This window comes from Mustela erminea, chromosome 10, assembly GCF_009829155.1.
Source record: "Mustela erminea isolate mMusErm1 chromosome 10, mMusErm1.Pri, whole genome shotgun sequence".
In the NCBI taxonomy this organism is placed as follows: domain Eukaryota; kingdom Metazoa; phylum Chordata; class Mammalia; order Carnivora; family Mustelidae; genus Mustela; species Mustela erminea.
In genome coordinates, this window is record NC_045623.1 from 14871122 (window position 1) to 14883682 (window position 12561).

The 12561-nt window shown below is 42.7% G+C and overlaps 1 protein-coding gene and 1 pseudogene across 3 annotated transcripts in view; both read right to left on the minus strand.

Moving 5' to 3' along the window:
- CD53 (CD53 molecule) overlaps positions 1–10648 on the minus strand; it is a 58092-nt gene extending 47444 nt beyond the window's left edge. For 2 of the 3 annotated variants that reach the window (XM_032361213.1, XM_032361211.1), the window contains exon 1: positions 10417–10647. The gene's annotated coding sequence lies outside the window, so the exon portion shown is untranslated. Of the gene's footprint in view, positions 1–10416 lie in introns of all 3 variants that reach the window. The other variant, XM_032361212.1, reaches the window with a different exon arrangement.
- On the minus strand, positions 1055–3327 carry LOC116600841 (annotated as a pseudogene).
- Positions 10649–12561: the final 1913 nt, after the last annotated feature.

A 12561-nucleotide genomic window follows, 5' to 3' on the forward strand; every position in this document is an offset into this window, starting at 1 on the left:
CTCCTTAGTGTCCTTCATCCCAAAGATTTCATTCTTCTTGATGGCTGAGTAATATTCCATTGCACCTATACACCACATCTTCTTTATCCATTCATCAGTTGAGGGATACTTGGGTTCTTTCCATAATTTGGCTATTGCTGATAGTGCTGCTATCTAAAAACCTAGCAATCAACATTGACTATTTCAGTGCCTCCTTTTTCACCTGTGCTCACAGGGTTCTTTGCTGAAATTTGCTGTTTTCTCTCCCTCTGACCCCTTAATTTGGTTAGCCACTACTCATCCTGACATTCAACCCCAGTGTCACTCTTCCAGGAACCTCTCTGATTATATCTGTTTCTCTGCACCCAAAAAGTTGTGCCCATAATATCTGCACATCCTGGTTACTGCCCTAGGCTCTTTTTTTTTTCCAAGAGAATATTAAATCGTTTATTGATTACACATGATAATGGATGATACACAAGATTTAATCCCATCTATAATTTTATCTGATACCATAATTCAATTTAGGTATATTGCATAGGATGTGCCAACAATCATATTAATAACCAAATAAACTCCAGGACTTTGCTTGGGTGACCTTTTAATGGTGAACTCAACACTGTCAGTTCAACTACACCAAGGTTTGTGGAGACAATGGCTTCTGTGCCCAAGCAGGTTGCAAATAAATTTCGAATGGAACCTGGCATCACCCTGAAGGAATTCTAACTTCACACTGTTGGGGTAGTATACCAAGATGGCTTCAGAGTAGACTAACTTTACACAGCACATTTTTTAAAAAGACACATTTATTCAGCGTCATGATCAGACTATTACATTTAGCAATCAACAGCATGGGTGCAAAAAAAAAAAAATCTACATTAAAACCCTTTGTTGGAATGCTTTACACTTTCCACAGAACAGAAACTAAAATAACCTGTTATACAATTAGTCACAAATACAGTCCTCGAGTTTTTTTGCCCATACACATGAGTATTGTCTAAAACATGTCTTCTTTGTAGCAGCTAGGCCCTGCCACCACTGTGCTTGGCTGAGTTCACAAATCTGTTGTAACCTGTAGCTTCCCTGTCACTTCTCTGGCTCTCCTCTCCTGCTAAGCTTTGTTTCCTGGCAGTAATTAAAACCTTCTGCCACTGCTATAGCTGCTGCTGCTGCTGGAGCCACCATAGCCACCTTGGTTTCGTGGTTTGGCAAAGTATTGGCCTCCACCACCATAAGGGCCAGTGCTTCTGCCTCCAAAATTGCCTCCTTTCATGGGTCCAAAATTTGAGGACTGATTGTTGTAATTGCCAAAATCATTATAACTTCCACCACCTCCAAAGTTGCTTCCATCATTACCAAATCCGTCATAGCCATCCCCACTGCCACCATATCCACCACCACCTCGACTGCCACCAAAGCCACCTCGACCACTGAAGTTTCCTCCGCGACCAAAGTTGTCATTCCCACCAAAACCACCTCCATGACCACCACCAAAGTTTCCAGAACCACTTCGACCTCTTTGGCTGGATGAAGCACTAGCCATCTCTTGCTTAGAGAGCGCTTTCCTTACTTCACAGTTGTGGCCATTCACGGTATGGTATTTTTGAATGACAATCTTGTCTACAGAATCATGGTCATCAAATGTTACAAAAGCAAAACCCCTCTTTTTGCCACTGCCTCTGTCAGTCATGATCTCAATCACTTCTATTTTCCCATACTATTCAAAATAATCTCTTAGATGATGTTCTTCAGTGTTTTCTTTAATGCCACCAACAAAAATCTTTTGCACAGTTAAGTGGGCACCAGGTCTTTGAGAATCTTCTCTTGAGACAGCCCTCTTTGGTTCCACAACTCTTCCATCCACCTTGTGTGGCCTTGCATTCATGGCTGCATCCACCTCCTCCACAGTGGCATATGTGACAAACCCAAAGCCTCTGGAGCGCTTGATGTTCGGATCTCTCATTACCACATAGTCCGTAAGTGTTCTCCATTGCTCAAAATGGCTCCTCAGACTCTCATCGGTTGTTTCAAAGCTCAGACCTCCAATGAAGAGCTTCCGCAGCTGTTCAGGCTCTTTGGGAGACTCTGACTTAGACATGACGGCGGTGGGAGGGGAGACTTTAACGATGCTTACTCGGCGGCGTCCACAGGCAGAAAGCAGCTCTTTGTTTTATAATTATCTCTTCCCTCTCTAGAATGTGAACTCCTTGAGAGTAGGAGCTAGTTTATTCATTTTTTAATCCTTGAGATCTAACACAGTCCCCTGATTACACTAAAAAGAGTAAGATTGTTCAATAAGCGTTTTTGTCAGTTAACTCTGAATAATCTGGTATGGTGGAATGAACATGACACTACAGCATCAGAAGCCTTGGACTTTAAAATTATTCTACCGATAGACGAATCTTTTGGATGTGGGCAGATGACTTACATAGAAACTTGGGCCAGATGCCTCCTAGGGTCACCACAGTCCCAACATCCTGGGAACCCGAGATCACCTCTTCAAGTCCCTGTAATGAAATGGCCCACAGAGAACTAACAAATGAAGCGCCCACAGACCTGTGGGTATCCCTACTGAATTTTCCCCTCACAGATAGGAAGAAGAACCTCTTCTTTCTCCTTTCTTTATTTTTCATTTGCTCAGACTCCCACTGGTTGAAGGAGAAACCTACCCTTTTGGTGAAGATTGTCACTACTTTTACCACGTGCATGGCCCTAGTTTTCTTATTAACCCAGACAGAATGACACTCCATTTCCACTTCCTTTCTTCACTGTGACTGCGTCAGCTATTGGGCTCTTGCCCCTTCCAGCCCAACTGTCTGGAAGAACTGACACCTCTTTGCAGTCAAAATCTGCTCCATGACTCATGGCTCTGTGAAGAAAGTCCCTGACGTCAGCTTCCAGGAAACCCCTGTGACCAAACTCCAGTTAACTGTGGCCAGGGATGAAGTTCACTTTTCAGTTCCCTCCAAGCATATCTTTGGCTAGTAAACTGTCTTGTGGATTTCTAGCTCAATCGCTCCTTTTTTTTTTTTTTTTTTTTTTTTTTTTTTTTGGCCCATCCTTGCAGGGCCATCATATCTAGTCCTGAATTAATTCGAATTTAGAAGTAGCTAAGGTTGGGAAAGAAACTTCAGGAAGCTATCAGTTCAATCCAGTCTTATGCGATCCAATCTTGGAGCCACAGCAAGATAGCTTTGGTGTTATGCGGACTATTATATTTATGAGATGTTAATACATGTTCCCCGAATGAAAACAAGCAAACAAAATCATAAGGAATCACTATATTGTGCACCTGAACCTAAAATTATGCTGTATGGTAACTAACCAAATTTTTTTTTAAAGATTTTATTTATTTATTTGACAGACAGAAATCACAAGTAGGCAGAGAGGCAGGCACAGAGAGAGAGGAGGAAGCAGGCTTCCGCCGAGCAGAGATCCCGATGCAGGGCTTGATCCCAGAACCCTGGGATCAATGATCTGAGCTGAAGGCAGAGGCCTTGACCCGCTGAACCAACCCAGGTGCCCCAACTACCAAAATTTAATTAAAAACTTAAAAAAAAAGGAATAAAAGGAATCCATGGTAAAATAAATTTGAAAATAAATAGGATTAAATAAAAATAAAAGAAAAAGCAATAAACAGTTCTTTTAATGAATGACGTTGGAGAAACTCATTATATGCTAATGTACATTGTTACTACAAACCTATTCTTCTTTTGAAGATTACTTATAACTGCTCAGAGAACATAGTGTTCCACAGAATAGAGTTTGATAAACACTAGTTGCAGAATCAGACGGATCTAATTTTGAATTCTGGCAGTGCTATATGCCAGAAATGTGGCCTTGGGCAACTAGTGTAATCTCTCTTCTTTCACAATTTCCTCATCTTTTAAAAAATGGTGATATCCACATACAGCTCACATGTGGTTCAAGGGTTTAAAAGAGATAACATCTTCAAGATGGCTCAGCACCAGAGTGCATGGTTCAGTGAGCACTGACTAAAAGATCAAGTTTAGAGATTCCTTACCATAAGGGTAACCCTGGGCTTTCTGCTAGATTTTCAGAAATAATATATAGCAGGGGCCAGAAGGCCTTTAATAACTTTTTGCTTATTTAATTTTTTTGGTAAGTACCTAAAAAAAAAAAAATCTGTGCCCCCTCTGTAAAAAAAATTCAAGCAATAAAGAAAGTACAAAGTTGAAAGCATAAAATCTTCTGAAATCTCATGTCCAGAGAGAACCACCATTGACATTTTTGGTGAACACCTTTCCAGACATTTCTCCCTATATACAGATTGATTTGCCAGCTTACACAGAAAAGCAAGGTACTCAGTAAGGTGACTTTTGGCTTCCTATCCTCTTCTACCCAGTGCCTGTGAAGCTTTTTGGTTCATCAGTGAAGAACAGTGGAAACTTGATTAACAAAAGATTTTTCTAAATAAGGAAGAAAATCTTCTCTATGACGGTCCCCCAAATAAGGACAAAATAAATTTAAATAGATGATAGAGTTCACTGAGCCCTGCAAAATGCTGAATGTTTCATGAATGTGTTTTATTTATAATCCTTGTATCAACCCTGTAACTTAGGTGTCAACAGCCCCACTTTGCAAACAGGAAATCCAAGTCTCAGTCAACCCACTTAACGGCACAAGTTCACCCAGCTAATGAACAGCAAACACAGGGCACGAGGCAAGGTCTCTCAGCCTCCCATACCACCTTCTTTCCACGGCCCCAGGCCCCATTTTGTGCCTCTCACTTCCCAACCCAACTCATGCCCTGCAGCTTGATGAGCCTCAGGAAGACTCCTTCCAACTTTCAGAGTGAACCTCTGTGAGCAGCGGCTGAGAGGAATGGGGGTTATGCAAGTATGTCTCTCTGAGGGAGTAATAAGCAATCACAGGGGTAAAAGTGATACTAAAATAAAACCAAACCAAACTAACATTTATGCATTGTTTTCCTCTCATCCTTCCCTCATCTTGTCAAAGTCATGTGTTTGTCATCTTAATCCTCCCCAAAATTGTGATCTAGGGAAAGCTTTCCTATTCAAAGCTGTTATCAGGGAGACAAATGGGTGATTTGTGTAGGAAAGAAAGAAAAAAGAAGCAAAGAGGAGAGAAAAAATGAGGAAAGACAAATCCAGATGATCTCGGAAGCTCATTTCCTAGAGGTTCTCTTTCCTTACCCCCAAAATATGTAGAATTTTGCTGTGGAGGATCCCTGTCCTGGAGACCCATCTATGGTGCTTTTAGGCAAGTATGTCAAGTGTGAGCAAGGTTCTCTGTGGGCTAATAAAATCCACTTCTGGGGCACCTGGGTGGCTCAGTGGATTAAAGCCTCTGCCTTCTGCTTGGGTCATGGTCCCAGGGTCCTGGGATCGAGCCCCACATCGGGCTCTCTGCTTAGCAGGGAGCCTGCTTCCTCTTCTCTCTCTGCCTACGTCTCTGCCTACTTCTGATCTCTGTCAAATAAATATATAAAATCTTAAGGGAAAAAAAAAAGCTACTTCTGTGGTATTCCCATCAAAATTCTGAATAACCTGAATCTAGTCATGAAGAAACATGAGACAAGCCAAATAAAGAGACATTCTAGAAAATAGCTTGTCTATACACTTCAAGAATATCAATGTCATGAAACACAAGGAAAGACAAAGGAACTATTCCCGGTAGAAGGAGACTAAAGAAACAGGACAGTTAAAAAGCAAGGTATGATCAGAGATTTCCAGTCACTGTAAGGATACCAATGGGCAACTGATGGACTCTGAATAAAATCTATAGATTGGTAACAATATTGTATCAGTGTCAATTTCCTGATTTTCATTACTATAAAGTAGTGTGTCAGAGAATGTATTTGTTCAGAGAAAATACACAGTAGGGACTCCTGGGTGGCTCAGTCAGTTAAGGGTCTGCCTCCAGCTAAGGTCATGCTCTCAGGGTCCTGGGATCGAACCCCGAATCTGGCTCCTTGCTCAGCGGGGAGTCTGCTTCTCCCTCTCTCTCTGTCCCTCCCCCACCTTGTGCGCTTGCGTGCTTTCTCTCTCTCTCTCTCTCTCTCACTTTGTCTCTCTCTCTTTCTGTCCCTCACTCTGCACACTATCAAATAAATAAATAAAATCTTTAAAAAAAAAAAGGAAATACACAACAAAGCACTCTGTGGGAAAGGATATCATGCCAGCAATTACTCCCAAATGATAAAGCGAAGGAAGGATAAATAAAATGTGATAAAATATTAATACTTGGGAAACCTAGGTGAAGCGGAGTATTCAGAAATTCTTGGTACTAGTTTTGTAAGTTTTCTATAAGTCTGAATTGGGAGAGAATGTTGAATATGAGTAAATGATCTAAGGAATCCTGGTCTTTAAGTCATTACGTGATAATTCCCTGATAGCATAAATACTGAGATCCCACAAGAGCTGTTTTTAGAAGGACAAACCATAGGATAATTCTTTAAGGCCTCTATTTGTTCCTAATAGGGAGTGAGTATCAAGCCACGAGTTCAAACTGAAAAGTTGTGAGGTATCAAAATAATTTATCACTCCCATTTGTCAGTCTAGTTCTCCTGAAATATAAAACGTCAAACAAAATGTGACAAATTAAACATGTTTCAAATATTCCATTTGCTAGCATATTGACTTCAGGTCAATTGGATTTATGATTAGGTTGTATTTTTTATGCTTGCTTATGTTAAAATGCACTGGAAATCTATTCAAACAAAGAACACAGTCTAATGATGCTTATTTAATAGGAGGTTTATAAGAAAAGAAAGTATAGTGTGTAATGGGGAGGAAAGAACATTCCATGGAGAATCTGGAGTTATTATTTAACTTGTTTTAAGACTTTGGACAAGTTTCACCTTACCTGAAAAATAAGCAGTTTGGAATGTTATAAGGATAGCTAATGTTTACTGAGTTGAACATTTCATTTGAAACTAATATAATCCCGAATTCCATTTAAGTAACAACATTCTAACACTTGGAAAATAGGGCTCTTATTTTAAGTGGTTATAGAAATGTAGCCTTGTGGCACTTTTCCTTAACAACAGTTCTTGGCCATTGCTGTGATGTACTGATGTTCCTGCTTGGGAAGGACTGGTCTCATGTGCTGGTGACCTGGGGAATGAAAAGGGGCCTTGCCTCTGTGTCGTAACCCAGAGATCCATGGCCTCCACTCTCCGAGTGCTCACCCAGGGGCTTTGGAAATGGCTTCCTTCTTCTCAAAGCCTGTGTCCAGACAGCCTTCCCACACTTGCCCTCCAGCTACAATCCTTGCCTCTGGCCCAGCCTTCACCCCTGCAGGCCTGCTTTGTGTAGCGGTCTCATTTCTCTGTTCCTTTCCTTGGGTGCTCTGAAACTGCGGCAACAGCTGGGCCCCGGAGCTTTCTGAGGGCATGCACCCAGTTTGCAGGCCTGGGGTGGCCTGCACACACTGGGTGCTAGCTTGGTACAGGAAGTAGGGGGTGGGGGTACTAATGTAGGAACACAAACAAAACCACTGTAACTAAATCAGCACAGCATTTTCTGGAACAGAAGCTGAGGGACCGGGGCCAGAACCTCATGAAGAGCTCCAAACTTCACCCTAACTTGGGGGAAATTGAGATTAAGGAGTAAGAAAGCTGCCCCTTCACCCTTATTTCAAGCCACATTCCATCAATTCTGATGTCTCAGGCACAGCCACGGCCAGGCCCAGACCTCGGACCTGCCTGGTTGTTTGGTCTTGCCTCTCACTTCCAGGTGTTAGGTTCTAGAACCAAGTAGAAGAGAGAGATATCCACCTCCTGTGCTCCTGCTCACTTGCCTCAGATGCATCTGGGATGGGGGCAGGTCCCACTCTTTGAGTGTGCATGTGCTGTGCCCCAACTGGAATGCTGTTACCCCTAGTCTCCATAGCAAACTCATATTTCTTTGAAAATGAACCCAAGCAGTCCCTTCCTCTCCAAGGCACACTCCTAGACTCCTCCCACATTTTGTGCACACTCTTTGTCCACTATCAAAAAGATTGCCTTGTGTTATATTGGTGTGTTGAGTCTGTACTCCACACCAGAATCTACAAAGTCTTTGAGATTGCTAAGCACATCAGTTATCTCCGGGTTCTGGGCCTTAACACAATGCCTAGCTGTTTGTAAACTGTGGGGTGGACAGGAAAAGGGGAACAGGCTTCATATCTGGAGTCTGAACCCCTCTGGGTGGTCAGAGATCAACCTGAGGACACCAGAAACCAAAGACCAATGGATTTGACCTTGTCTGTCTGTGCTGGTTGATTACCAAAGATGAAGTGGCTTCAGCAACAGTAGCTGCAAAGAAATGGGCTTTGAATCATTTCCCATGGGTATAAAGGTGCCCAATCCTTTCATTTAAAAGCTAAGTACTCTTTTTTTTTTTTAAGATTTTTATTTATTTATTTGACAGACAGAGATCACAGGTAGGCAGAGAGGCAGGCAGAGAGAGAGGAGGAAGCAGGCTCCCTGCTAAGCAGAGAGCCCGATGAGGGGCTCGATCCCAGGATCCTGGGATCACTATCTGAGCCGAAGGCAGAGGCTTTAACCCACTGAGCCACCCAGGCACCCCTAAAAGCTAAGTACTCATAATTGGCCCACACAGAAAACAACACAGGAAATCAAGCTTCAGTTCAGTCTCTGCTCCAAACCAACCGCAATTTCAAAACAGTGCAGATTCCGGTAGAGATTGAGAAAGCAAAACTCCTTTGTTTTAACCAGCAGCTAAGACTCCTTTTGCTCAAGTCTCTTCCAAAGCAGTGATGTATTTTATCTTCCATAGGAGTTCCTGAAGGGCAGGACTATTTTAGGGAGACAAATCTTGATCTTGCTATTTTTGTCTCCCCGCCAGAATCTTCCAAAACAGGGTGCTTGGCCCCAGGAGTCACTTAATGCATGATCATTTAAAAAAACTTGTAGGACGCCTGGGTGGCTCAGTTGGTTGGGCAGCTGCCTTCGGCTCAGGTCATGATCCCAGCGTCCTGGGATCGAGTCCCGCATCGGGCTCCTTGCTCGGCAGGGAGCCTGCTTCTCCTTCTGCCTCTGCCTGCCATTCTGTCTGCCTGTGCTCGCTCGCTCTCCCTCTCTCTCTCTGATAAATAAATAAAATCTTAAAAAAAAAAAAGTCTGGTCAGTAGAGCATGCGACTCTTGATCTCAATATTGTGAGTTAAGGATTACTTTAAAACCCAGTCTTAAAGGGCACCTGAGTGGCTCTGTTGGTCAAATGTTTGACTCTTGGTTTAAGCTCAGGTCTTGATCTTGTGGAATAGAGGCCTGCATCTTATTCCATGCTCAGTGCCTGTTTAAGATTCTCTTCCTCTGCTCCTCCACCGTACCCCTAACTTGCACACACACACACTCTCTCTCTCAAATAAATAAATAAAATCTTTTTAAAAAAAAATCTTGAAAAAATAAAATAGAAAATCTGATCTTTATTTTTAAATTCATGGCTCAATGGTCCCTGAGGTGCTTTGGGAATCTAGAGCCCTTGGAGGTATTGCCATCCCTCATTGTTAGGTGGGTTAGTAATGGTCCTTGAGGGCTTTTCTCTCCAAGGGCATAATCAATTGAGATTCCAACAGGTCTTAGAAGGAGAAAGCTCTGATTTAGTGTTTCCTATGGTCTCCTGACCTCTAGTAATGACTAGGGTGGTCACAGAAAGCCAAAAGCAAAGCCTGACTTTGACCTTCTGAGTCCATGAGACCACAGTCAGTAGTTATAGGGCACAAATTAGAAATCATTACAATATCAAATTTTGTTGGTTGGTGCCTGTCACATTATATTTATCAATATTTATGGTTTGTATACCAAGGACATTTATTTGTTAGAACCCTGAGGACCACAATGTTCTTCCTATTGTTTGAAAACAATCAATCTAAGCATCTCTTTGGAGTGTTCAGCTTTTACCTCTTGATACACAGGCAGTGGGAATGCCCTGCGTTCCTGACTCTGAGCTATTTAGTGGCTCTGAAGAATCACAGTAAGAGGCATGAAAATTGACTGAATGAAGAACTGCCATCTCCCAGCTGCCTTTCTAAATGGCTCTGGCCGTTGGTTCTCTCCTCACTCTAAAATCACAAGATCTATCTTCTAAGAGACCTGAGCATGTATGAAATCTCCCCAATGTTATGTCCCGCAGAAGGCTCCAGGCATCAGAAATGACTACACACAGAAATTCAAGTTCTGAAGCAATTTAAGCCCACGAAGGTCCTGGCCTAAAGAGGTTTCAGATAATGGGAACCCAGTTAAATGAAAAGTCTCTATGGCCTGCTTGTCTTTTCAGGGGTGCCAAAATCTTAATCTTTTGACTTTCCTGCACTAAATATTTATGAAATAGAAGTTCCAGGAGATTTTGGACTTACTGAAGAGGCATATAGACAATCCTAAGACAGCCCATCCCACATAATACAGTTCAGGTCTTGTCAAGCCAGATCAAAATGTTACCCAACTTACCTTTTGCAGGCACTCACTCTTCCTTAGTCTTTTAGGCAGGATCAGTGATTATCCTTGAGGTGGTCACAATGAGGCTGGTAACACGGATGTCCGGGGCTATTTGTATAAAAGGAGAAGTGAAGGGAAAATAAATGTGCTCACACTGTGACAACAGGAAGCCCAGTTGATGAGAAGGAGGAAGTGAGGCTCAGCCTGCTCTTTTTAGCCTTAGAGATGTAATCCTTCCCCTGTGGCTTTTTAGACACCTACTCTCATGACCCACCCAAATATGTAAACTTGTTTCTATGAAACACTGGAAAAGTCAAAGACCAAGCTGGTCAAGGCACTCATTGGTGAGTCCCGGCGGGTTCTGGGATGATTTGGGCTTTAATTTCTGTCTAGAAAAAGTCAGTGCTTCTCAATCAAGATGGCAACTCAATCCACACTCAATGTGTGGATTGTTCAAGAATAAGTATGCCTGGGTCACCTGGGTGGCTCCATCAGTTAAGCATCTGCCTTTGGCTCAGGTCATGATCCCACGGTCCTGGGATCGAGCCCCATGCCGGGCTCCCTGCTCAGCAGGGGGGTCTGCTTCTCCCTTTCCCTCTTCCTTGCTTATGCTCTGTCTCTCTCTCAAATAAATAAATGAAGTATTTTTTTTTTTTTAGAAGAAGTATGCCTGGCCCTCCATTCGGCAGATGGAAACTGGAGTAGAACCCAAGAATAATTATTTTTGGAAGTTTACTAGGACTGAGACAGGAATGTCTCTCTCTCTCTTTTTAAAATTAATTTATTTATTTCCAGCATAACAGTATTCATTATTTTTTCACCACACCCAGTGCTCCATGCAATCCGTGCCCTCTCTAATACCCACCACCTGGTACCCCAACCTCCCACCCGCCCCCCGCCACTTCAAACTCCTCAGATTGTTTTTCAGAATCCATAGTCTCTCGTGATTCACCTCCCCTTCCAATTTCCCCCAACTCCCTTCTCCTCTCTAACTCCCCATGTCCTCCATGCTATTTGTTATGCTCCACAAATAAGTGAAACCATATGACAATTGACTCTCTCTGCTTGACTTATTTCACTCAGCATAGTCTTTTCCAGTCCTGTTCATGTTGCTACAAAAGTTGGGTATTCATCCTTTCTGATGGAGGCATAAGGAATGTCTCTTAAGCCTCTCGGCCTTCTCCCCACTCTCCCTCCAGCTGCCTTCCAGAAGATCTCTAGTTTCCTGTTGGATTGGGATGCCATTTTCAGACACCTGTGTCTCAGAAGCTGGACTTCCCTTGCATAAGGATATTGCCAAGGGTAAACCCCAAGGCACAATCCAAGGGACACTGGTAGAAATGATTTGGTTAGTAAAGGGAGACCCAGATTTAGAACCTAAACTTCTGAGTTTTGATCCCAGCTTTATGTCTGTTAGCTCTGCGGTCCTGAGCAAATCTCAGCCTTTCAGCTTCAGTTTATTAATGGCAACATCTAATAATAATCCCGCTAGATAGTTACCATTATTTCCCCATTTATAGATGAGAAAACAGAGGCTCAAAGAAGTTATGTATTTAGCACAAGATTATACAGCTAAGAAATAGACGTTGTGGGGGGGGGGGCCTGGGTGGCTAAGTGAGCTGTGTGAGCCACTCTTGATTTTGGCTCAGGTCATGATCTCAGAGTCATGGGATTGAGCCCCACATTGGGTTCCATGCTCAATGCAGAGTCTGCTTCTCCCTCTCCCTCTGCATCTGCCCCCTACCCTGGCTTGTGCGCTTTCCCCCCAACTCTCTCTTTAAAAATAAATAAATAAAACATTTAAGAAAAAGTTGTAACAGTTGAGACTCAAATTCATAGTCACAGAGAATGCTATTTTAAAAACCCTATGACCAGTAGACTTTAAAAATCTTATTTCCAGTTTTCTCTCTGCTTTGTCTATGCAGATTTTCTTAGAACGAAACCGTTAAGGGCTAAGTGATAACCCCAGCATATCCCGAGTCAGCAGTGAAATGCAGAACCTACCACTGAGCCACAGTTTCGTTTTTTTTTTTAATCTGATAAAGGAAGACATGGACATTCTCCCCAGTGATCGACTTAGAAACACGCGTCTGGGAAGGCAAGCTCTCTCTTGTCTTCCTTTACCCTGACACATCCAGATTCTGCAATCACTTCTGA